This window comes from Canis aureus, chromosome 22, assembly GCF_053574225.1.
Source record: "Canis aureus isolate CA01 chromosome 22, VMU_Caureus_v.1.0, whole genome shotgun sequence".
In the NCBI taxonomy this organism is placed as follows: Eukaryota; Metazoa; Chordata; class Mammalia; order Carnivora; family Canidae; genus Canis; species Canis aureus.
In genome coordinates, this window is record NC_135632.1 from 30,785,473 (window position 1) to 30,812,863 (window position 27,391).

Consider the following 27,391-nt stretch of genomic DNA (forward strand, 5'->3'; position numbering starts at 1 on the left):
GGTTTTGATTAAAGGAAGCAGCTGCAAGACAGTGACTGCGGCTTCTATTAAATAAATTCCACCGTCAAACCTTTCCACCCCATTGAAAGAAGAGTCCTACCATCTCTCTCCATGGAGATAATTAGGATTTAACCTCCGTGTCAGAGGCAGAAAGCTGCTAGCTTTCAAAAAGAGATGTTACTTAAGGGTCAAAACTATTTTCTTCTGATCAATTCTGCTGCAAATGGATGAAGTTCTTTTACCTGCTTCTTGTTCTGGGATGTGTGAGGGGTTATCTTCTTCTCTCTCCCTCTCCTGTATACTTATAGCATATCGTGTATTATCAGGCAACATTGAGGAATGCAGTCTTTAATTAAAACAGTTCCTTATTTCAAATGCATTTACAGAACAGAGAATTTATTCACATTAATCAAAATTAACTTCCTAGCTTTTTGTTCTCCCAAAAATTATTCTTAAAATTGATTGTGTACCATTGATAGTAACTAACTTACACACACACACACAAACACACAGATATATATAACAAGTACATACAAACATACATGCATGAAGTCTTTAAAAATGAATACAAAATTAAGTTTATAATAAAGAATGAATAGCATTTATTTATTGTTTAGTAGGGGAAACTTTTGCATTAATGACTTTATGGAATTATCCAGTAATTTAAGGTAGCATTTTTATTGTTGTTTAATAGGTGACAAAATCGAAGCATATTTAAATTAATAAAAATCAGCCTAAACTGGCCACAGGTCAGTAAGTAGAAAACTGCAAATTTGAACCGAGGCTCTCCTATATAAGCAGTGTACACTCTTTCCATTTTCTGGTGGTTTATAATCAATACCATCATCACACTGATCCACAGAGAACAACTGTATTGATGAGCCCAAATGATGTCCTCTGCCAATCATTTCTTTCCAGTACCCACATCTCCTCAGAATACCTTTCTGCCCTCTAGTTCATAAAGGGATAGCACCCCTCTGGTCACATCTCATTCTTTCTTCTGGAAGTTTAGCTTTGGGTCCTGCAGATACTGGTTTAGGTTCCGTTAATGGTTAAATGGAAACATCCTGTGGGAGCATGAGCTGGAAGCCACGTGCATGTGGGACCAGAGCGAGCTAGTTACATATGCAAGTTTGAATAGTGTTGCATTACTTGCAACCAAGTGACCCATAATGCAAAACTATAATCTTTTCTAATAATTATGTATGTCTTTTAGGAATGTGGCTATGAACATGAATTCTGAGTGTGGCTGGTTATCAAACCACAAGCATTAGTGGAATGTCAGATAACTAAGAATGTAGAATTATCAGCTAGTGTAAAAGTATGGGCTCTGGATTCAGAATGCCTAGGTTCAAATCTCTGCATAAGTATAACACAAAACAAGTTATTTTTACCTACTCTGCTTCTGCTTCCTCTGCTATAGAATATGGCAAATAAAAGAATTTACCTGAAAAGGTTGTTATGAAATTTAGTAGTATATGGAGAGAAATAACCACAGTAGCTGACCCAAAGAGGAGCTAAAAAAAAAAAGTCAGTTGTTGTTTTTGGTGTTATTTTTACTCTGATCATCTCCACAGCTATTTTCCCCTGTCCTACTTCTAGATAAAGCTTCATTTTGGGGTTTCATGGAGAAGCATCAAAATTCTATACAAATAAAAGTAGTGCCAAATCCAGTTGTGCAATAAAACCAAGATCTGTCATAGCCATTAGTATTAACATTTATGGTTCTTCCTTTATCTTTAAATTTCCTGTAAGTTTCATTCATTATCATAAGCAGGTGTTGGGGTGATGAGATCTCACTGAAAAAGGCAGGAAAAATCTTTTTAAACATCTTGGCAATGGTTAAGTCAGACAACTATGGCATATAATCAGGTACCTAATATGAAAATAATTGTGCCATCTTTTACAAATGTAAATGATTGCCAACCATGTTCTTCAGAAGCTGTTTTCCCAGCTAAATAGAATTGTGCTGAATAATTTCATTTGATCTGTCCCACATCCCAAAGCTGGTGTTTTCAGAAGAAGGTTAGGGGAAGAGGAGAGCCCATACTCCACAATGAGTAAAACCGACTGGTCCACACAGGGATTTACCCACCACATTAGCCTCATTAACACACAGCTCTAGCCAATTGAGCTAAATAATTAGGGTCAGCTATAGATAGAATTACCATTAATTGTTTTCAGATTTCAATCTCTGGGCCTTTCATTCCAGAATCACTAATTAAAACAGGGAAGAAAAAAAAGTGCTCAGAAGTATGGAGTGAACTTATGCTTCATAATCATCTATTAGCAAGCCAAATGGCTCATTTATGGAGAATGCTATCCAAATCAGGTTTTCCAGTAGTAAATATTTAAATTCCAGGCACTTGAGAAAAATGTTGCTAAATCAATTCTAGACACCACTGTTTTGTCTAGTTAACATGTCTTCCCACCCTTCTTATGGGAATAGTTCGACCCAGCCTCTAGAAATAGAGAGTAGACTCACAAACTACTTTGAGCCCCTTGGAGTAGCTTGCCCCATGGTGGTCATACTCATTGGTCTGAAGTGTCAGAAAAGAAGCTATGAGAGGATGTGTTCTTCACACTCTGGTCTTAGAACTGTTAATATATAAGCTTGATTAGCTTGTAGCCATTTCTGAAGCCACACAAAGACAATGAAACCCTCATGTGGAAGAAACAGATGTGATTTATGGAAAGATGAGTAGAGAGGCCTATCTTGTTTGAATCCCTTCTTCCATCTGTCCCTACCTTTACTCTTACCATTCCCAATTATACAGGCTTATAAATTTCCTATATTTCTTAAACTAATCTAACTTGGGTTTCTGTCGTTTGCAATCAAAATGTCTTAATTAGCAAGCCACTACTTTTTTTTATTTTTTAAAAAGATTTTATGTATTTACTTGAGAGAAAGTGCACAAGATAGCAAGACAGAGCACGAGCTGGGGGAGAAGCAGAGGCAGAAGAGGAAGAAGAGGCAGAGGCAGACTGGGGGGAGAAGCAGAGGCAGAAGAGGAAGAGGGAGAAGCAGAGGCAGACTCCCCACTGAGCAGTGAGCCTGATGGGAGACTTAATCCCCAGACCCCAGGATCATGACCCAAGCTGAAGGCAGATGCTTAACTGAATGAGCCACACAGGTACCCCATGGTTACTTTCTTTAAATATTGTTGAGTCTTGCTTTATTTCAAAGACCCTAGAAATATAGGGGCAATTCAGAAGTAGTCATATCTACAAAAAAATATAAGAATAAATAAGTAAATAAATAAAATAATAAATAATAAATAAATTAAAATGCAAAAATTATGCATCTTTAAAATGCATAAATAATACATAAAATGCAAAAAAATGGGCAGCCCCGGTGGTGCAGCAGTTTAGCGCCGCCTGCAGCCCGGGGCGTGATCCTGGAGACCCGGGATCGAGTCCCGCGTCAGGCTCCCTGCATGGAGCCTGCTTCTCCCTCTGCCTGTGTCTCTGCCTCTCTCTCTCTGTCTCTATGAATAAATAAAATAAAATCTTAAAAAAAATGCAAAAAAAAATGCATAAACATAGAAATATGTCTTTAGAAAGGCCTCATAGGAAGCTTTTTGGAGATTGTATTGTAACAAAGGACAGGAATATATATATAAGAACACAAATGTCCCTACGCTACTGGATTAAAAAAATAAGGCATGACAATGCTGCTTTTGAGTTAATATGTCTGCCATAGATACAAGCATTTCACATTATTACCAGATTTAATTCCACAATAGTTCTATTAGGGTGAATTAGTTATCTACCAATATACAACAACTTTATTGCAAATTTAGGGGCTTAAACCAACATTCCCTCATCTGAAAATTTCTGTGGGCTAGGAGTTCAGACACAGTTTTGATACATCCTTTGCAAAACTGAGAGCAAGGGCTCAGCCTGGGATGCAGTCTCATCTGAGGCTTAGATTGGGAAGTACTGCTTCTTTACTTAACTTGGCTATTGCCTGCATTCAGTTCTTTGTGGGCTGTTGAACTGAACCTCATTTTCTTGCTAGCTGTTGGCCTGAGGCTGCCCCAAGTTCTTTGTTATGGGGACCTCTGTATAAGCAACTCACTAATATGACAACCTGCTTTTTCAAAGCTTACAGTAAGAGAGAAAATCTCCTTGTAAGACTTGTGTTTCAATCATACACAACATAATTATATACATATAATTGTGTTTGTCCACCATGTTTGTCATATTCCATGGTTAAAAGTACATCATAAGTCCCCCCACACTTAAGTAGCGGAATTACATAAGAGTGTGAAGGTGCAGCTCATGGGAACTACCCTAGGGTCTATCTGCCACAGATGTATATTTTATTATTATTTCCCATATTACAGATGAGGATATTGAAGCATTCTTCACAGAGAAGATAAGATACACAGCTATGCTTCAAATCCAGGCAGCCTGTTTCTACTATGTTACTCTATGGAAAAAGAAAAGCAAACTACATATGGCAAGATCAGTATCAGTCTCAGATCCAATGTTTACTAGCTGTGTGAGCTGGGACAATGTCTTAACCTCTCTGTTCTTCACATTTTGCCTTCTGTAAAGCAGAAATGATAAAGGCATTTCTATTGTGTTAAAAATATTACCCTATATTCCTATGATATAGAATGAAGACATTATCAACTAAATTGCTCTAAATTTTTTTCCCCAAATAAATCGTTCTGTATACTCTAAGTTGGCTGCAATTCTATGCACCTACATACATGGTCAAAGGCCAATAAATCATCCATTGCTTTCTGCAGTGTTATACCAAGTTCAGTTGTATTAGGCAGAGGGACATAAAGAGAGAAGTATCTGAGGATGACATGGTGCTTCACCATCACCAAGACATCATACTTGAGAACATTAACAGACAGCAAGATAGATGATTTCCCACAAATTCACTCATATTCTTTTGCTTGTTACGCTTTATAATACTTCCATAAAGGCTGGACTTAAATGTCTTAGGTAATGATGGATGGAAAAATGAAGGAAATGCACATCTTGTGAGCAGCTACTAAAAGTTACCATTGTCCTAGGCAGTTCATTGATGTTATTTCATTTAACCTTCAGGAAGTTCTGTGAAACAGTCACTTTTAACTCTTTTTTCAGATTAAAAAACTAAGGATCAGGGAGGTCATATAACTTATACAGTGTAGGATTTAAACCTAAGACTTATTCAAGTTGGACACATAGGAGAAATACATATATATATATAAAACATCATGGTGGTGAGTGTCTCTGCCGGTAAAGGGGAGCCTGGGGGGCAATCCGGGGTAATCCGCCAGGGGGTGCTGGCCGCGCACTGACCCCCGCGCCCCCCGTTGCCATGCCTCGCAAAATCTGAGGAAATCAAGGACTTCTTGCTGACCGCCCAGCGAAAGGACGCCAAATCCTTCAAGATCAAGAAGAATAAGGATAATGTGAAGTTTAAAGTTCGATGCAGCCGATATCTTTATACTTTGGTCATTACAGACAAAGAGAAGGCAGAGAAACTCAAGCAGTCTCTGCCCCCAGGTTTGGCAGTGAAGGAGCTAAAATGAACCTGGCCCACTGATTTGAACTGTATTAAAATTTTAAAAATTCTTAAAAAAAAAAACATCATGGTGGAATTATATATATATATATAAAACATCATCATGGGAATTCACTCATTTATTCAGTTATCAAATTACCAAGGAGTAATGAGCTCTTATATCAGTCACAGATACATAAAGGCAATGGAAAGTCAGATTAAATGTCACAGTATTTTGAAAGAGAAATGACTCAGTTGAGACCCAAAAACATCTCTCCTTATCTAACAGTACTGCTAACTCACCATGTGTCCAAGTCAACTGATTTAGATTCTATAGTCCAACCCTCAGTACCTAACAGTACTCTGTATTCATAAGAACAACTTTGAAGTGTCTTGAATTTAATAGTAAATGTAAAATATGTACAAGAAAGAACTGAATTAAAAAACTGGCTTCTAATCATTATATACCCACAAGTAAACTAATTTCAGAAATGATGATACAATTTTACAAACTTAGTAAAGATAAAGGCATCCTATTTAAAGAGACGTATTTTTCCCTAAATCTTTCTATTTTTTTAAAGATTTTATTTATTTATGAAAGACACAGAGAGAGAGGCAGAGATACAGGCAGAAGGAGAAGCAGGCCCCCCCACAGGATGCCCAATGTGGGATTCGATCCCCAGACTCCAGTATCACGCCGGGAGCCAAAGGCAGACACCCAACCACTGAGCCATCCAGGCATCCCTTCCCTAAATCTTTCATGTTTCATTTAAAAACATTATAGTTTTTAATAGAAACAATCTAGAAAAAATGCTGAGCTTCACACCTACTTCTTATAACACCACTGTGTATCTGTGAATACATGGAACTGAAATGGAACATTGTCTCCATGTCCCAGGCAGAGCCAGGTCGCAACTGATTTCAGGAGTTAAGCCAAAACAAACAAACAGATAATAACAGCATTAACAGCATAATAAACACTGTCATGGGTAGGCTTCCCTGCACTGAAAGGAGGGCCCTAGGGTGGGGTGGGAGGCTCTTGTCACCAGAGAGTTCATGTCAAGGCTTATTAGTGGCACAAATTCAAGGTTTTGTGGGGCCTACAGATGAAATTTATACAATTTTAGTATCTTAAGAAAAAGAATACATACTATCAAGTACAAAAAGTAGATTAGAAAAATAATATTTTTATAATAAGGAGATTTATAACAAACTTCAAACCTAAAAAGAGAAAATCTGACAGACAACACAAATATAAAATTCAGGAAAAAAAATTTATATATGTTTAATTCACCCACTTGATAACAGCCCTCTACATCTCACATACTCTTTGATGACTTCTTCAATGGCAGTGATTTTATACTATAGTTTTCAATGAAGACAATGAAAGAAGCAAAATCAGTCTTCTGGTTTGGTTGACTAAGTTTATAAGATAATAGTTTATAAGGTAAACTTTTGGGATTCTTGTCAAATTTGGGACACTTCTATTAAGTTTCTTTTATACTTGAGCTAGAAGATTTAGAGGTATATTCCATAGACCAGTTTCTGTCTCCATAGATTTCAAATCTCATCCCTCCTCTCTTAGACACATACCTTTAGTGCTAGTCTTTTTAGAATTGGTTCATATTGAGATCTAAACCCAGACCTTACATTTCTGTTGTTACTCTGTGCATTACTGATAATAGAAAAGAAAACCTCACATCACATGAAGTTTTGTCAAGACCCTTAGTGAACTTTCCAATGTAATTACATAGACTCTGTTCTTTATTCATTAAATGGTCCTTTAAACTCTTGAAACAATAAATAGGCAGATTTGCATTATCAGATAGGGACAGAGTGATAATATTGAGGTTGGAAGTTGTAGCCAAGCATATGAATGAATCCTAGAAAAGCTGCTGTGGGAGGGAATGAACACACAATTCATTTCCATGCATGCCACATCCATGTTTATTTGAGCAATCAATCTCTGCCCTTATAATTTGTTGGACATGGAAACCACCTCTGCTAGTTTGGAGAGGCAAACTGCTCTAACAATTAGACTCCAAATATAACAATAATTTAAGTACACAGAAGTTTAGGGGTTTTGTTTTATTGTTTTTGTTTTTGTTTTTTTTTAAGACATCTCTATACCTAATGTGGGGCTGGAACTCACGACTCCCAAGATCAAAAGTCACATGTCCTTCCAAATGAGCCAGCTAGGTGACCCTAGGGAAGGTTTATTTATAGTGCACAAGATAATGTAGAGAGCAGGTCTGAAGTGAGACTCTCACCACTCTGTTCACTCAGGAATCCTAGATGACAAAGGTTATACCAGCTTTAACAGGTGGTTTCCAAGGTCCCTGTATGAGTTTGTGCTAGGGCTGCAAAAAAAAAAAAAAATTCACAGAATAAGTGGCTTAAACAACAGAAATTTGATTTCTCACAGTTCTGGAGGCTACAAGTCCAAGATCAAAGTGTTGACAGGTTTGGGTTCTCCTGAGTCCTCTCTCCATGACTTTCAGGCAGCCACCTTCCTGCTGTGTCTTCACATGGCCTCTCCTCTGTATGTGTGCAGTGCCTGTGTGTCCTACTGTTCTCTTCTTGTAAAGACACTAGTCAAATTGGATTAGGGCCCACCCTAATGGCCTCCTGTTAACTTAATTATCCCTTTAAAGGTCTCTCTCCTAATACAGAGGTAGTGGGGGTCAGGGCTTCAACATACATTTTGAGGTGTGAGGGGCACAGTTCAATCCAAAACTGTCATCCTGGAGGTTTTTTTGATTCCAGTCACACAGAAGTGGAAAGGATTATGGAGAAAAATAACATTGGGTGTGTTCCTTCAGCTATGCCTGAAGTATAAAATTATCATTTGTAGTCCCCCCTTTAGGTAAACTTGGACATATGGCTGTGCTCACAAGGAGAACTGGGAAATTTAGTATCCCAGAGTATCCCCCTCCCAGCAAAAGCTCACACAATGGAAGTTTGGAACACCTTTTTGGTGGACAGGTAGGCATCCTTGCCACAGCTCCGTATTTAAACTTGTAGGCTCCTTATTCAAATGAAACACGGAGTTTCACATAACAAGAACTCAACAAATATAATTTTATTTCACTTTGTTTCTTGCTCTCATCTCCTAATATTATTAATCTTGCCCTCTAGCCAAGTCCTTGACCTTTTTTTTTCAACTTTAAAACACTACATTTTGTTTTTTGCAGTCCTATGTGAGTACGTATGTGTTGGAGAGAGATTTAAAGAAACCAATCAAAAAAAAAAAAAAAAAAAAAAGAAACCAATCAATTTGAAAAAACCTCATTATTCAGTGAAAGAGAGGAAAAGGCATAACAAGCTAACTCAAATGAGTCTTCAGGAATCTGAATAGTTTTATTTACGTAGGACAGGAAAAGATAACTTTCTGAAAGGCTAATCAGAATTAATGAATAGAAGAATTAAGGAATAGAATTAATGCATAGAAAACAGGAAAAGAAAAACTGTAATCAAGCATCAAGTTTGTTCTCTTTAAACAAGCTGAAATCTCTTAGAATTTTAAAAATGAAATCACCTTAAGACTACCCTTCTCCATAATAATAAAAAAAACCAAATGAATATAATAAAAGACTTAAAAAAGAAAAGGATATCTAATTGTAATCATATAATATGCACAATGTGATAAAAATAATGGCAAAATGAAGAAGTGAGAGCATATATTATCAGGTTATTTGAGAATTCATGGTGGCCACAATTCATGCTTTTTCCTTGCAAAGGAATCTGGGTAATAGAAACAGGGTAAGGAATGGCTTAATTCTTGTTTACTGTTGGGAACATACAGACATCTGACTCACTGATAGTGCTAAATTAGTTGCTTCTCCACTGATGCTAAAGATACCCTTCAGTACCTTCCATCAGAAAATCAATTTCCTTGCAGGAGAGTTTTTGAAGGAGGCTGGGGAACTTCTATTATGCTAAATAAGTAGTCACAGCAAAACACACTTTCATTCCTAAAATGACCTCTACCAAATAGGGCATATTTACTCTTGCAAGTCACAAATATTTCTCTAGCCTTTAAATCCAACTAGTTTTACCATTTAAAAAAAATTAAAAACAACTCACATTCTCCTGCTTATTTCTTATTGCTTGTTACACTCAGTAAGTGGTTTGTTCAAATGTCTACAAACAATGGTGACCTGCTTTGGAACAACTTGTGTGTGTGTGTGTGTGTGTGCGCGCGTGCAAGGCTTGCTCATTGCAGTCTCTGGTGTCGAAATGTGTAGGACAAAATGCTTTTTGTGCTATTTGTATGCTTTTGACAAATAAGACAGAAATTACTAATACAGGTCACTTGGAAGCTGGAACTTCAATGTGTCATGAAAAGAATATACACATTTTCATCACCTCTGAATCTGCAATACAGTTCTTTATTGCAGCAAATAGCCAAATTATTAATTCGTGTTCACTGATTGTTTTTTGAAGGCCTCAACAAAGTCAGAAGGAACCATTTGACTAAATTACTAGAACACATTGATTTTTGCCCCTACCGCATATTTTAAAAATAAAACCTGATATTTTCCTTCTTTGCAAAAGCATGAATTTCAGCAATCTCCTCTCTGTCCTTGAGACCTGTTCCATCAATAACAATTTCTACATTTATAAACCTTAATGAGTTGAGTAATAGAGAACTCTGGCTTCCCTAGCCACCAAGGATACCAAACTTTCATCTCCATTTAATAAGAGCAAAGTGTCTCAACTCTCATGTGCTCAGAACAATAAGCTAAGTTCTTCATGAGAGCATTCTGGTAAGCACTTGGGGGCATAGTAATGCTGGGTACAGAGAACCGGACGAGGGTCCTGAGAGCTGGGTTTGAATCTAGCTCCGTTATTCAATAGCTGTGTGTCCCTGAACAAGTCACAACTCTTAAGACCTCCTGTGTGCAGCTATTTGGACAAGATTTTTTTTCTTTTTCTATTATTTTTTCAGAATTTTAAATATTTTTTTATTTTTCATTGAAACACATTATAGATCAAGGTATGTGCGTAATCTATTATGTCTCTGTATCTATTATCTGAATGGACAAGATACTTGCTAAATAGTTCATGTTACACTGTTTTTGTGACCCAGATACCTCCCTGTGCTTTATATGTATTAGTTCACTTCTTCCTCAGAGCAACCCCAAGGGAGGGTACTCTGAGAATCTTTGCTGAACGGATGTAGAAAGCTAAGGTTTGGTGAGGTTAAGAATCTTGCCCACGGTCAAAACAGCAAGTGAGTATGAAGCAAATTCAAACCAGGAATAAATGCTCTTAGCCACCCTGTTATCCTGCTAAGGTCCTTCCAAGCACTAATGTGCTCTGATTTACATCAAACTCTCCTTCAAGGAACTTAGATCTAGTATTCTTGACAAATTTTTTGAAACAAGTAACATGCCATAAGGAAAGAACCTGGACCAGGAACCAGCCAACTGGCTTTCTCTCCCTCCTGCACTCTTAAGAAGTTGTGTGCAGCCAGGAAAGTCCCTTCCGGTTCTCCATTTGTGGATTTAAATTCTGAACTAACAAATGGCATGTCTCTTATTGTGAATAGAAGCTCAGATTCCCAGGACAATGATTTCTTGCCACCTCTATAGTGGCAAGAATTTCTTGAATGGTGGTCTCCCAAATGATACAGCCATATCTAATCCCTGGAATCCGATAACTTGTGAATATTATTTTATATAACAAGAGAATACATGTTGCCTTTTTCCTGGGGGCTGGGGAAGGGTGTTTTGTAATGTAAGGAAGTTAAGGATTCTGAGATAAGATTTCCCAGGTGGGCCCTAAATGCTATGTAACTAGTCACAGCAAAACACATCTTCATTCCTAAAAAGACCTCTGTAAAACGGCACAGTTAAGCTTGCAAACTACAGTATTTCTCTGTACATCTAACCAATTCTACCAAAAAACAGACTAGAAACAGCTTATGTAAGTGTACGCATAAAGCAGAGTCAAAGGGAGCTTTCACACATGATACATAGAAGAGATTGCAATGATGCATCTCTAAACCAGGAAGGTCAAGGATTGCCAGGAGCCTGCAGAAACCAGGAAGGGTCCTTCTCTAGAGCCTTCAGATGGAAAACAACCCTGCTAATATCTGATTTTATAAGTCCAGCCTCTAGAAACAGGAGAAAATAACTTTCTGCTGTTTTAAGACACCATTAAGTGGTAATTTGTTGTAGTAGCCCCCAGACCCCCATTCAGGGTGAAGTAGGTAAGCCAAAGAATGGTGTCTGAGTCATCTTTATATCCCAGTGACTGCATAGTAAGTGAGCAATAAATATAAAATCCCATCATACAAATCAATATACCTTAGGGGTTTTTGTTTGTTTTTTAAGTCTAAATTGAGAATCACTACCAAGGACAATAATCTTAAACAAGGAAAGCATCCATCAATAAAGGAACATAGGTCCACCCACTACACAATAATGCGGTTGAGGAAACTTGAAACTCAAAGCTGTCTTCTTCTGGACTTAACCTTTACGTGTGTGTGATTAAAGATGCAAATACATACAAGAACACACATATTCAGATCCATCCTGGCATGCCTGTAGGTTTCCTCTCGAAATTCATACTTTACTATCTAGGCAAAACAACAGTGATAAAACAAACCTGGGGATCCCTGGGTGGCTCAGCAGTTTGGCACCTGCCTTTGGCCCAGGGCGGGATCCCGGAGACCCGGGATCGAGTCCCACATCGGGCTCCCTGCATGGAGCCTGCATCTCCCTCTGCCTGTGTCTCTGCCTCTCTCTTACTCTGTGTGTGTGTGTGTGTCTCATGAATAAATAAATAAATAAAATCTTTAAAAAACAAAAACAAAAAAACAAACTTGATGATCACATTGTTCTCCTGCTTAATACCAGCAATGCTGTAAAAGCCAGACTCTACTCCATTAAGAATTCCCCGAAGCCTCTATTTCTCTAGGGAATGGCAGTAAGGTTGCAAAACCTGTGGCTGCTTTAATGTTCTCAGCCTAGATTTACTGAGGAAGTCATGATGAGGAGGAGCCCACAATATTCTGAATCTGATAGGGAGATTCTGGGAACCCATTAATAAGGAGAAGATAGGAACTCTAGCAATTACAACCCTAAATTGTTCCTATAACTCCCACCCAAGTCCCTCATCAGCCTTTGCACCACTGTGTTGTTGTACTTGAGAAAGAAGGGGGTGGGGGGCGATCACTTCACGTGGATGGACACCACAGCCTGCTCTGGGTACCAACCAGGCTTTGCTCTTCAATGCTTTTTAACAAAGATAAAGCAAAGGTATGTATCACCTGACTGACAGCCCATCAGAATCATCATTGTAAGTATTCTAGAGCCTACTAACCAAACATTGGAACGTATTTCAGGGTAAGGGAAAGTTATTTCAGAAAGCAATGATCAGTGCACCAGAAATCCAGTAATGAGGAAGTTTACATTTGTCAGAGATGTCTGGCTACTTTACATTTAAAACTGAGGCCACAAAGGAGCAAAGCCCTGAGTCCCTTACCTCTTATGTTCAAAACAGAGGAAAAACAGCAAAACTGGAGCTGATCATTATTCAAATGAACATTAAGAACTCATTAGAGAAGATTCTTCTTTTTGCCAATTTAAAAAAATCTTCTCTCCTCCCTTCCCTCCTTCCTCAGCTCTTCATTCCTTTTTTTTTTTTTTTTAAGATTTTATTTATTTATTCATGAGAGACACGGAGAGAGAGTCTTCATTCCCTTCTTAGTGGCTCTTTTTGGTGGTGAATAAACACATGATTGGGGTGAGATGTTTTCTATCTTCCTTAGCAGCAAACTTTATGTTAATAAAGTGCCACTTTATACTAACAAGCCGATAATTAGTCTCCTCCAAAGCAGCCCTTGCCTACAGCCTTGATTCAGGCTACCTCTCTGCCAGGGCCTCTTTCCTTTAGCACCTAGGCCTGTCCTTTCAGCTTCAGGAGGCACAGAACGACAAAGTGTTTCAGTCTCAGGCCACTGGTTTCCTCATCTGAATGCCCTCAGCCTATCGGTGTCTGTGTTTTGGTTTTGCCCAATATGCTGAATCAGAGTCACATGTGCAACAGCAAACTAGGGTGGCTATGACACGAAGCCTGCCTCTTTACATGTCATCCCTGAAATGTCACAGTAGGAGGCAGTTTTCCGTAAAGGGCTCAAGAGGCATAGCTGACTCCTTTAAGTCCAAAACTGGAAAGCTACATATGCAAACTATTAATGGTGTGAGACTAGTTTGCAAATCCTTGTAAGGGAACTCATCACAAACCAGACACAGTAGGTAAGCAAGGCAGTGTGACAGTGTGCATGGGTCCTGTGCACATGCCTGCACGCGCGCGCACACACACACAGTACCACAAATACATTATTTATTTTTTGAAGTACTAAGTACCTGGCATAGGTTAATGTTAAGCAATGGAAAGCAATTGTTCCCTTATAAAAACCTGGGCTACCTACCATGATGTTAATAAGGAGGCTGCAAAAGCACAACTTTGAGAGCTGGACTCTTTGCTGCAAACACTGGGTGGCTTTTTCCCTTGATAATTATGCATTTGCTGTCTAAGATTAATCAGGGAAGTTAATGATGCAAAAAATTACATTTATAATCCAGTCTGAATACAGCTGTACTGCAAGCTAAGTTCTAAGTCCTATTAAACTAAATGGAATTAATGGGCTGTCGCTGGCAATCTTTATATCTATCAGTTACTAATTAACATTCTTCTGTAAAAAATAGTTTGTGGTGGGGGAAAAAATAAAACATACCTTAGTAGCAGCTGGGGTAAAGCTTAAGTAGAGCCATTAAAGGCAGACCAAAGCAGTGGCTGCTGGGGATGACAATGCAGACAGCGTTCACGATACAGTGAGCATGAAACTACCAATTCACTGTGCCATCCGTTTCAAACAATCTGTGTGCCTGTGTGTGCATGCTCGAGCGTGCGGGCGACCACGTGTGTGCCTGTGTAAAGTTGTTTGTTTTATGCAGCGGCAAATGATCACCACAAAGGACAACCTTTCAGCAGGAAACGTGGACTTCAGCTAATAATGCAGGAACAGAGGCACACCAGCTGTAAAACGGGGAGTCAAATTAGCTACCGAGGACAAATGAATGTAGTGTGTTATCTTAAGAGATACTGGAGCACATTTGCTGCTCTCATCACAAAAAGCTCCCAGTTTGATTACTAATTTTATGTCTTCTGTTCTTGAATTAACTTGAAGTATCCTTTCCAATCCTTTACCACTACGGGGGTGTGTGTGTGTGTGTGTGTTTTGTTTGGTCCTTAGCACATAAGGGGAAATTGATTGCTCCTCTGGATTTTAATCCTTTAGCATTTTTGTGTTGCTTTTATTTTCTTAGCAGGGACATGTGCTTTGTTACTTTACAGTCAAGAAGAAACTCAATTTGCATTTAAATAAAGGCTTCAGTTTCCGGGTGCCTGGGTGGCTCAGTCCATCAAGAGTCTGCCTTCAGGGATGCCTGGGTGCTCAGCAGTTGGGCGCCTGCCTTTGGCTCAGGTCGTGATCCGGGGATCTGGGATCAAGTCCCACATCGGGCTCCCTGCAAGGCGCCTGCTTCTCTCTCTGCCTATGTCTCTGCCTCTCTCTCAGTCTGTGCCTCTCATGAATAAATAAATAAATCTTAAAAAAAAAAAAAAAAAGAGTCTGCCTTCATCTCAGGTCATGATCCCAGAATCCTGGGATTGATCCCCCACATCGAGCTCCCTGCTCAGCCGGGAGCCTGCTTCTCCCTCTCTGGGTCTCCCTGCTTATGCTCATGCACACTCTCTCTGTGCCAAATAAATAAATACAATCTTTTTTTTTTTTTTTTTAAGATTGTATTTATTTATTCATGAGAGACACACAGAGAGAGAGGGACTTGATCCCTGGTCTCCAGAATCACACCCTGGGCTGAAGGCAGCACTAAACTGGTGAGCCACCTGGGCTGCCCAATCCTTTTTTTTTTTAAAGGGTAGTTTCTTTTACAAAGGCACCAAGAGTTTCCACTTTTTTTTTTTTTTTTTTTTTACAAATTCACAATTTGAGACTCTGAGGTAATAAACTCTCCCTTAGGTCTTGTCACAGATAAAAGATAAATCTGTTTCAATAGGAAAAATGTGATTGAGGAGGAAGAAATTTAAAAAAAAGAACAAAACAATGCTTTAGAAAATAACGTTAAGAGAATTTGCCCTCAAATTTTCATATCACAAATCTGCCTTGACACAACAGTTAACACTTAGTCTGAGGAGATCATTTGTTTGTAAACTTTCTAGATGTGCAAAACTTGTTTTTTTTTTCAATCAGATTCATATTGAACCTCACAAATCAGAGGGAAGGCAAATTTTTAAAAAGTCAAGAGATAGAATAAACTGAGTCCTAAATATTCAGGGAAAAGATCAAAGGTGACATTGTAGCTTTGTCACTTACTAGGAAAAAAATTCTAGAATTTAGATTTCTCATCCATCAAGAGAGTAATAGGACATGATCTTCCTTCCTACTAAGGGGGTATTAAGATGTTAAAGGCTTCACGTGATTTTACAGATAGGAAAATGTTCATAAATATAAATCAATTATCTGTGTTGAATTTAGCTCATCTTTGTAGCTCTCAATAAAGAAGCATCTTCAGGCCATGTAGATCAGATTCTCCTAGTCGGGGCCAGGAGTCAAAACATCCCTCAGACCTGGGAAACGTCCTTAGACCAGCCCTGGGCTGGTCTGTCACCTCAGGCAGGGCCTGATGAGGGTGGACACTTTTTGCCAGGATGGAACTGCTCTTGTCACTCTTCCCGCAGGCCATCACTTCCCAGGCTGGTGGCCTTGTGTGGCTGGCAAGGGGGTGGCCCCTATGACAGAGATCACATTCTAGAAAGCCAGTGATTACCTCCTGAATTGTCTGAAACATACTGTAAGATATTCTACATTTAGGCTAGAAAATTTCAAACAGTAAACTTGAAGTGACCAAAAAGAATTATCCTTCGCACTTTCTGGCATACCCATGAAGATTTGCATTTTCTGTTCATCATTAAGGGAAAACATAGTAACAAGCTTTGAGAGGGTCACTGGGAGCCAATCTTCCCCTGGAGCACAAGGGATAAGGCAGCTCACCAGATGTAATAATATAACAACCCTTAAATTAATGGTGTTAGGGAAAATCAGAAGCAACAAGATCTAGTCTGCTTCAATATAAACCCACTTTCAAGAACTCTGGCACTGTAATAATGCTGCTCCCTCCTCCTTACACAGTGTGGAGAGACTAAGTCCACAAGGAATGGTGCATTGGACAATAACAGGAAGAGATGGTGTCTGGGCCCTGCAGAGAATCTTAAAGTGCACTGACTAGACAATAAATAAATACATCGGTAGCTCTTCTCTACCCATTATTTTAATTTTTCTTCAATAAGTCACTATGCCTCATATAGGCCCATGGATATTATAATACATTTTGTAACCAAATTGTTTTATAGACAGGAGCCCCACACCAAACAGTATTTGGTCAGGCTCTATACATGCTAGAGATAATTCTGTTGCACATCCTGTTTTGTTTTTTTCTTTATTTTATAGGAAGAAAAAGGAGATAGATATACATATAGTCTATATATCTATACAGTGAAATTAATTGTCTTCAATTCAGTCCCATCTATATAGCTCAAGAGGGCTTATTTTTAATTTCTCTTGGCCATAATTATTATTTTGCTTTTTAGTGTAAAGTAAATGGTGCATTTTGCTTAATATTCACTTTATTTGATGACAGCCATAATACTTGTATAGCCGAGGCTCATTTTAACTAAGACTTGCATCTTTAAACTAATTCCTATGTTCTTTCAAAATGATTTATATAGATGTTCCAAGCAAAATGTAATGGTAAAGGGAAAAACAATTTAAAAATTTTGCCCCCAAATGAAAAAGAAAATGTTTATTAGCCTTTTTTTTTTAAGATTTTATTTATTTATTCATGAGAGACAGAGAGAGAGAGAGAGAGAGAGAGAGATAGGCAGAGACACAGGCAGAGGGAAAAGCAGGCTCCATGCAGAGAGTCCGAGGTGGGACTCAATCCAGAGTCTCCAGGGTCAGGCCCTGGGCTGAAGGCAGCACTAAACTGCTGAACCACCTGGGCTGCCCAGCCTTTTCTAATTTGTCACTGAAACAAAGTGATGATAAAATAATATTCTCAACCAGAGGAGCTATCATTTTTTTTTTTTAGAATAGAGGCAGTAAACCTCATGTTTGAAAACAGGTTCAGGGGATACCTGGATGGCTCAGCGGTTTAGCGCCACCTTTGGCCCAGGGCATAGTCCTGGAGTCCGGGGATGGAGTCCCACATCAGGCTCCCTGCATGGAGCCTGCTTCTCCCTCTGCCTGTGTCTCTGGTTCTCTCTCTCTGTGTGTCTCTCATAAATAAATAAATAAAATCTTTAAAAAAAAAAAAAAAAAGAAAACAGAGGTACAGATTTTATACTGCCCTCATTCACATTAGAGCTCTGGTCTGTCCTGCCTGTGTGATCTGGCTCTCAGTTTCTTCAACTGTATATGAAGACAACACAGTTCCCACTCTACTAGGTTGCTGTAAGGATCCCAATAAATGATGTTGGTCAAGAAATTATGTAATAGTACCTAGAACCTAGAATGTGTTTAATAAAAACAACTTCCTATTATTTTATCATAGACCATAAAATAATGTTTGCTTCAGTTAGCACTTTTATTGCACAATAACAAATTTCAGGAAAAATGTAACTTCCACATGATCCTTAAATCATTACCGTATATTGTATAATTGCAAGTACCATAGCAGTTTTACCTCTTTAATAAGGCATGGCCTGATAAGGCTGATTTTAAACTACTTTTCCCCATCATGTATGTCCTATTTGAGCTTCAGGTTCTTTTTCTTGCAAAAGTAAAGCAATAAAGTGTTGACAAAAATTAATCTTGAATTATGCATGTCACTGAGTTTGAATATATTAAAATCATTAGGATATATTGAGAAAGGAAGGAATGGCCCTAAGGTATTTTATGGTGGCCTGTTTGTTTCAGAGATGTAAATGCACTAAATCTTCTACCTGAGATGGAATGAGAGTGAGAAAAAATGTTAAAAGTATTCAGTTCCACTTCTTATTCCTACTTCACATACAACCAATCAACATTATTTATTTTATGAAAACCAAAAGCACTATTTCAGAAGGTACCTCTATTCATAAGAGTTCTTTTTATAGACATTATAATCCAGTTTAAAACTTAGTTTCTCCTTTGGAGCTCCTTAGATTGCCCTCAAACCTTAGAATGGAGCCCAGTCTTCCCCTACACAGAGGATGACCCTGTGATATATCAGCTTTCCTGGGTGACCTGCAAAATTAGCACGATGTTAAAAACTGGCATTAACGGAAGTAATTCTTTTTTTTTTCCTTTTCAAAAAGTGCTGCAATAAAAATAACAACCCTATTTCCAGTTAGACAGATACATATAAAAAATGAAAAAGATACATTACCTGAATTGGAACGGATTTATTTTAAAATAACAGAAATCTGGGAAATAATCATACTTTGAGACCTTATAATGACTACTAGCAAGAATTAGATTGGTAGAAATCCAGGCAGCTGGGAAAATGCTGGCTTGAGAAATGCACAGAGAAACCTTTAGTCCCTACTCAGAACTCAGGAAGGAAATCATCACTCCCCAGCCTCAGAAGACCCAACTCAGGCATCATGCAGTTTTAATGCTGAGTATTCCAGGAAAACCTTGGGCCAACTGCAATTTGAATCCTGTAAGGTGGGGAAGAACATTTTATTTCAACTCAAGTCACACCGTAGTGTCCAGACTGTTTTCCTATTTCCTAGTGCAAGCCAAATTTGACTCTTTGAAAGAGCAAAGGTAAAAATTTCCTTCTCCTTAGAGTGACCTGCCAAGCCTACTCAATGCCACCCTCAAACAGGCTGTGAAAGAAAGATTACAGTTCTGTAACAATTAGACTTTGTAAGCATCTGTTCACTCATGAATATTTTCTTAATCTATTCTTAATTAATAATTAATTAATACTTCTTAATTAATCTACCTCTTGCCTATCACTATGTACTTTCTTTGAACTAGTTTTAAGGATAAATGTGTTAAAGTTATAATGTAACAAGATAGAACAGAATTGATTTTCAGAACATACTTAAAATCTTTTGATGCTGGACCTCAACTGTCAAATGAAATAGTAAAGATAAAATCTAATTAGCTTTATAAATAAGAAGCAAATAAAACATTTCCTAATGATTCCAAATTCAGGGCAAAGGACCTTCTAAGTCCTTCTAAGGTTCATATTCTCATGGATGCAGGCATTTTACATGTTTTTGCTCTTCCTATTGACAGTTAGAATATGAAATGATCCAAATTAGGAATAACCAGGAAGGGCAGCCTACCTGAGAATTCTCTAGGACACATTCAAATGAAAAGTTTCTAAGCCATGGTGAAGCCTTTGGGACTTCACTTCAAAATTGTTCACTGAATCTTTTTCTGAATCTAGTCCTCTTATTAATATTTAGCAACATTTTTCTCTTACCTTTGCTGGTAGCTCTAGAAACACACATATCCACTAAATTCGAACAACTCAAGAGAACAATGTTCCTTGACTACATAAGAGAGTCTTAACTTTGGCCTCAAATTTAGCTCTTGGAAAACAGGAAGTGTTAAGTACTCAGTCTTGTCCATTTTTAAAATTGAGTGATTGAGACACAAAAAAGTCATATGGTTTCTCTTCCTGTGCTGTCCAATACCATGGACACTGGTTAAATGTGGTTAAATGTGACTACTTAAAACTAATATTTCAGTTCCTCAATTTCACTAGCCCCATTTTCTATGTTCAACAGTCACACATGGTAAGTGGCTACCACACTGAATGGAAACAGAACACATCCATCATCACGGGAAGTTCTAATGGACACTAAGCACTTCCATGGTAGTCAAAGAAATCTGAGGTTGTCACTCAAGCCCTCTCTCCTTTCAGATTTCTTAGTTAGCATTTCATTTAAATCATACTATTGATTGGGTACTTTCTACATTTCATCTCCATTGAATTTTCAGGGCTGCCCTGTGAGACAGATGATACATTCTCATTTTATAGATGAGGTAACTGGAGTTGAGGAAAGTTAAACAAATTGCCCAAGGTCAAATCCCTAGCACTCAGTCCAGATCTGCCTACCTCAGGGCTCCTGCTTTATGCACAATGCTTTATGGGTTCTGGAGTTCGTACTTACTGGTCAAGATAATTCAGAGACACAAGACAAGGAGGCAAACCCACCCAAATGCCCTTCACATTGTGACAGGGTGAGAAAGTAGAAAAGAAATTGACATGGTCTAAGAGTCACCTCTGTGCCAGGAACTATGCCAGGTATGTCGTCTCAATCTTCACAAAAAGCTCATACAATGTATATAAATAACAGACAGGGAAAGTGATGGTCATTGAACCAAAGTAATAAGTTGGCTTATTTATTGAAGAGGATGAAACGTCCTCTCCTGAGGTCATATCTGCTTCTGATCTGTGGCATTTCCTTTCTCTCCTGTGGGATGTTCCTATCTGATTTGAGGTAGAGATCCCGCGTGGCTACAGCAGGATAAAGCAGAGAGAAGCTTTATGGCTATCACCACCTTGTGGCAACGTTGGCCACTGCACATACTCCCTTCCCCTGAAAAGAAGTGTAGGTAGGTAATGAGAATACCTCTCACCTCTGGTTGAGATGCCTGAAAGTGATGGGAAGTATCAAGATGGAACCTGAAAAGTGAGTCCAGATAGTAACCAATATAAGAAAACCTAAGTCAAATAGTATTTGAAGGCAGAACAGGAGAGACAACCAGGGAGAAAGAGAGATAAACAAGTACATTAGAATTTGTAAATAGGCAGTGATCTAAATGGATCTCAGAATCAGGGGTCAAGGGTTGGTGGGCTCTTTATATGCTTCAGCGCACATAGATGTGGCCATGATTGGCCTGTTTAAAAGATCTGGTATTGAGGGGCTCAAGAAGAAAGAAGCACATGTCAATTAGGGATTTGGTGCCTAGCAAATGGGTTGGGTTTTTTTGTTGTTCAATGAAATTAAAAAATGAAATGAAATAAAATAAAATAAAATAATTAGGACATTTTAGGGAATTTTTTTCTTTATCTTTTTCCATAAATAACTACAATTACAGAATTATCTTTCTTCCCCTCAAGATTATCTTTTGATTTTAAAATACTTATTTTAAATGAAATACCATCAATAGTATGTGCTAGGTTGTTCATTTTAATGCCCTTACTAACTTATCAAAATTAAATACTGGCAACCTTGTGTTGGTTCAAAAATATGTGTGTGTGTGTGTGTGTGTGTGTGTGTGTGTGTGTGTATGAGAACTATTCCTGGTTTGTGAAGGCCAAGTCTAGGAACCACTCTGCTATGGGACAATTAATGAGAAAGCTAAACTCAGACTCCATCTGTTTAGGTCCTCCACATGTTGCAGTTTATACTGAATCCTGAACCTTTTAAAGAATTATCTTTTAATCAGTGTGTCACATTTTATGAGGGAAGCTGAAAGTTTTAAGACAAAAGATGCTGTGAGAGTCAGGTGATAGTTCAAGTGTCTTTTTCTCACCATCCAACCCAATTCCAATTACTGAAATTATACTCACCTCCTTTGTTTGTTGGGGCTTCTAAGCTGTGCATATCACAAACAACAGAATAGATACAGAAGAAAATAAACATACAAAACAGTTAAATGCAGCTGCCTTAGGTGATACACAGTACTAAGGGGCAGACATGGTTTTCCCATGAAACAACTCATCAAAATGTGTGGTGCTGGAGTAAGCATATCTCTGAAGTATTTACTGTTCTGGAGCAGAAGGAAATTTTCTATAAAAGTATCATTATGTGGAAAGAGGTCTGCTGGTCATCTAACTGCTTTTGAATCATACAACAATACTGGTAGATTTTGATTTATACCACAAATAGAATCTGATCTAAAGAGCTTATTTTAAATTTTGCTGTGCAGACAACAAGCAGAGCAAACTAAACTGTCAAGTGTTTTCTTTGCAAATATATTCTAAAACAAGGAAGGGGTATATTAATAATTTGCTTGCAATTTGCAAAACAATTTGCATGACAGATTGTAATTTGCACAAAAAAATTTAAGCAATGACCTGAAAGACTTTACTCTTCCCATCAACTCTTTTGTTCCCCACTCACCCCTGACACTGTGGACAAAGGCTTGTTGCATAGATGCTTACTACTTTCTGGAAGTCTGAAAAGCACATAAGGGGGCAATACATTTAGAAAAACTGAGGCTGGGGCTGAGTAAAGGCTGTTGCAAAAAGTCTTCATTCTGACATCATGGGCTTTAAGAAACACGCCGTTGTCAGATAGGATCCAGCTGAACAACTGATCCACAATCAACAACTCTGCTGTTAGAAGGGACATTAACTGAGGAAGGCTGTGGTTTCAACAGAGGAAACATTAACTGGCAGTGGAGAAAAAGGAAGATTTATTCCCGAATCTGCCAGCAACTGGTCACTTTAGGCAAGTCATTTTTATTCATTTCTTAAAGGGTACTCTTGGAGAAAAAGGATCTGAGGTAGATTATGTGGACAACCTAGCTGAGACATAAAGGTCAATTAAGTAAGAAGACACAGGGACATTGCTTAACTTCTCCAAGCTTCCATTTACTGTCTTCTAAAAAAGGCAGATGAGTTTATAAGTGGTTGTGGAATTCTATTCTGTGGCTTCGTGGCTGGCTGTAGCATCAGAATAACCTGGGATCTTCTTCATTATACAGATTCTTGGGGATCTAAACTTTTTAGATTTAGAAGAAGTTCTAAATTTCTTCTAAAATTCTGTCTTAGTAAGTCTGAGGAGGAGCTGTAGAACTCGAATTGTTACAAGCAATGATTCAGACACACAATCAAAAGTGGGAGTAGTTTTAGTAATAATAATAATGATAATAATAAAAATAATAACAATAACAATAGTTAGCTTTCTAGGGCATTGACCATGTGCCAGAGGCCCTAATAAAATAACATACATATATATCTCTTCAAATATGACCTTTCTAATTCCTTGTTTTTATGTCTCCATATACCTTCCCACTCATATTTTGCCTGGCAAATATTTATTAAGGGCAAGATTATATTTTTTTGAGAAAGTCTCCCAGCCAGCCCATACATTACAATTAACAAACACTTAATAAGTGTTGGTTAAAATTCAGAGAATCAGCCTAACATCTCTTTTTCTTGTGATCCAGTCCAAGTCAACTCTGGGGAGAATGAGTCTGTTATACTGGGAAGTTGCCCTTTATCTGTAGACTTGCTAAAAGTTGTGGTCTGTCAAAGCTATTTGTTACAAGAAGGAGAACAAAAAAGGTACAGAGTTCTTTATCAGGTCTCTGCTTAAGACTATCTTAAGCTAGGAGTGGACATTGGGGGCCCCTCAGAAGAGCATCCAGCTAGTAGCTCCTCCCCACACAACACCCTATGAAAATCTACTTCTGATTTCCATCTGTTTTTCTCCAGGGCTATTCCTCTCGTATCAGGTAAAAAGGCTCATTCTTAAAAGGGAATAAAAACTCAGAACAATTCATATAGTCCAGGTTCTACTGTTCACTTTGAAAATAAAAAGATTATATACATGAAAAATGACCACCTGCCTGGGTAATGGGAACTGCTGCTAATGACTACTTAATCAAGCACCCACTTCTTTCTACACATGTGGAGTCGTTTCTTCCTCTTCCTTTTCCTCTTCTTCCCCTTTTTCTTCTTCTTCATCTTCCTCCCTCTCTCTCCTTCTTCTTTTCCCCACCATCAGCATTTTCTCAAAGGAAAGGTGGCCTCCTCCCACATGGGCTACTATTTTAAGCTTTATAAGCAATTGGTTTCCAGTATTTATCAGAAAGGAGAATCTAAGATGCAATATATTATATAAGCTTTTGAAACTCTAGTCAAGGATTAAACAGAAAGATGTAAAACTAGAACACATTCATACTGGAACCCACACTGTACCCTAGAATTGCTTTGATGGAATGTATTCTGACATCATTTCATTGCTCTTTGCCAAAGACGGTTGAGGAAACCCATCACAATATCTGCTGCAAGGATGTGATTAAATATTCATCACAATGATGGTGTTTTCTCAGGGAGGATTCTTGGAGAAAGTGTCCCTCTGTGTATTTTTCCTCAATGCTGCTGTTTATGAGCTGATAGGCAATCGAGATCTTCCTAATAAAGCAGAAAATTCTCTTTGTGAAAAAAAATCATTCTGTAAAACAGGTTTTATTATCATCATTACCAGTTGACAGATGAGGAAGTGAAGATTATAAAAAAAAACTTCCTCATAATTATTAAGCTAGTAAATAGTGGAAATAGGGGCATCTAGATGGCTCAGTTGGTTAAGCGTCCAACTCTTGGTTTCTGCTCAGGTCATGATCTAATCTCATGGGTCATATGATCTAGCTCCCCAACCAGATCTATGCTCAGTCTGCTTGAAGATTCTCTCACTCTGCCCCTCACCTCCACTGGAGCACAAACATGCACACACGCACATGCTCTCTCTCAAATAAATAAATAAATAAACAAACAAATAAATAAATAAATCTTTTAGAAAGATAGGTAGAGGGACTAGCATTCAAAGTCAACATTTTCCAAATTCACAACCATTATTCTCAAAAGTTACACTGCACTTCTAAAATACAACCCGTATCTCAGTATCACTAATACTTCATCTTTGTAAACCTCACTTTGCTTATCTATAAAATAGGGAGACATGACTAAACGAACTCCAAAGTACACTCCTGTTTGGATATTATGATAAATTTTTAATAATTGTTCTCATCAGGAATGTGAACTTCAAGTTTCTCTGCATCATCATCACGATCTTCCTCATAACCTCCATCACTATTACTTACTGAGCACATAGTATGTGTTCATCATTGTGTAGAGTTTTACTTCTCTCACATACCTTGTGAGCTAGGTACTACTCATTTCACTATTGTAAAGATGAGGTAAGAGATTAAAGAGGTAAAACAATTGACCAAGTCCACATAATTAGTAAGTGATGAAGATAATGTAAAACACCAAAGAGTCCATTGAGTTTCTTAGCTAGATACCAGGGAAGTCCTAAGACTTACACAAATAAATATTCTCAAGATATTTTAGATAGGGAGGGGAGGCTTCTTAATGCCCAAACTTGAGCATCAGATAAGCAAATGTTCTGGTAAGTATCTAGGTAAAGTTTTAAAGGATATATTCCCATCATGTTACTGGAAATTAAAGCATTTCCTTTAAGGCTTCAGAGGTGGATCCTTATTAATTTGGAACTTACATAAAATCCAAATTTATATAACTCTTATTGGTACTATGTATATGTCTATTTATGGATGTCCAATAGAGGTTTCTTTCATTTAACCAATATTTATTGAATTCCTAATATATGCCAGGCACTATTCTAGGTATCAGTGACAAATTATAAACAAAAAACAAAAATCCCCATTGTCACAGAGATTACAATCTAGTGGTAGGAGAGATAGTCCATTAAAAATGGGCAGAAATTTGGGATGCCTGGGTGGCTCAGCAGTTGAGCATCTGCCTTTGCCTCAGAACGTGATTTCAGAGTCCCGGGATGGAGTCCCATATTGGGCTTCCTGCATGGAGCCTGCTTCTACCTCTGCCTATGTCTCTGCCTCTCTCTCTCTCTCTCTCTCTCTCTGTCTCTCATGAATAAATAAAGTCTTTTAAAAAATGGGCAGAAACTATAATATTCCTACCCTTAGAGAACTTACTTCTAGTGGTGAAGAAAAAGATACTAAAAAAATATATAAATAATGTCAGATTTCAGTAAGTATTATATAGAAAGCCAATACTGGAAAGGAGGCAGGGCATACTGGTGAGGAAATGGTAGCTGATAAATTTTAATTAAAAGCGACCAATCTGAGACTGGCTTTCTTAATTTGTTCATTTGCTGAGTTTATAACATTAGTTTAAACCCTTGGGAAATATATTAAATTTTACTCACTTCTCATGCTGATTTTTGTCAATTCAAAACAATTCTGCATGAAATGCATTAAGTTAATTTCCAAAAGAATGTAGTTAAGGGGAAAAAAGGCAATATAATAGCATTTTGCTCTGGGAGATTGAACAATAATGTGCGATATGAATTGGACCACAGAGTGTATTCTTTAATGAAAGACACCAGAAAAAGGAGACATAACAAATCTATTTTCAGATTCAGTTGACATGGACTGTTGCTTCTCCCTAATTTGTAGTAGAACACACATCATCTCTGTTGGATTGGCTATGACAAAATTTGGGGAAACAAAATAGAAATCATCATTTTGTGTGAAAATTGGAATCAAGTTACATTGTAATCAGGCAATATGAAGTCCTGAGAAATTATTTTTCATGTATCTTAGTCAAATATCATAATGTGAATAAGTGAGACATTTGCATTATAACTATTTTATTTCTTTATTTGATGAATTAATTCATAGGCAAGTTATTCTTACATGTTTACTTCAATACACTTATTTTGAAGAATATGATGCTCTTAGAATGAATTATGTTTACTTACCTGAAATTAAAATACACTGAAAAAATCTAAAATTCAGTATATTCTTGAGATTTAAGAGAAAAATCAATTTTCTAGCTGTCATAAGCTGATATTTAAAGGCAGAGAAAGAAAAGGAGTATAAAATCACTCATTTTGATTCCTTATCTTTTGAGAGTGAAATTAAAATGAAATCATTAGAGGTGCAACAATTTTTATTTTACTGTATGATTTTATCTTTACTTTACTCTACTATTCATGATTATTCAATTTCCTTGAATAAGAGTTTGCTGTAACACTTGAATTATACAAAGTCACATGAGTTGTATGTCAAAATGACATATCTTTAAATTGGAGTACACATGCAAA

At 37.7% G+C, this 27,391-nt stretch overlaps 1 protein-coding gene and 1 pseudogene across 5 annotated transcripts in view; one reads left to right on the plus strand and one right to left on the minus strand.

The window, feature by feature from the left end:
* Positions 1-27,391, minus strand: part of ZNF385D (zinc finger protein 385D) — an 892,499-nt gene that overhangs the window by 158,033 nt on the left and 707,075 nt on the right. The gene's annotated exons all lie outside the window — the stretch shown is intronic.
* LOC144293587 (large ribosomal subunit protein eL38 pseudogene) lies at positions 5,316-5,596 on the plus strand (annotated as a pseudogene).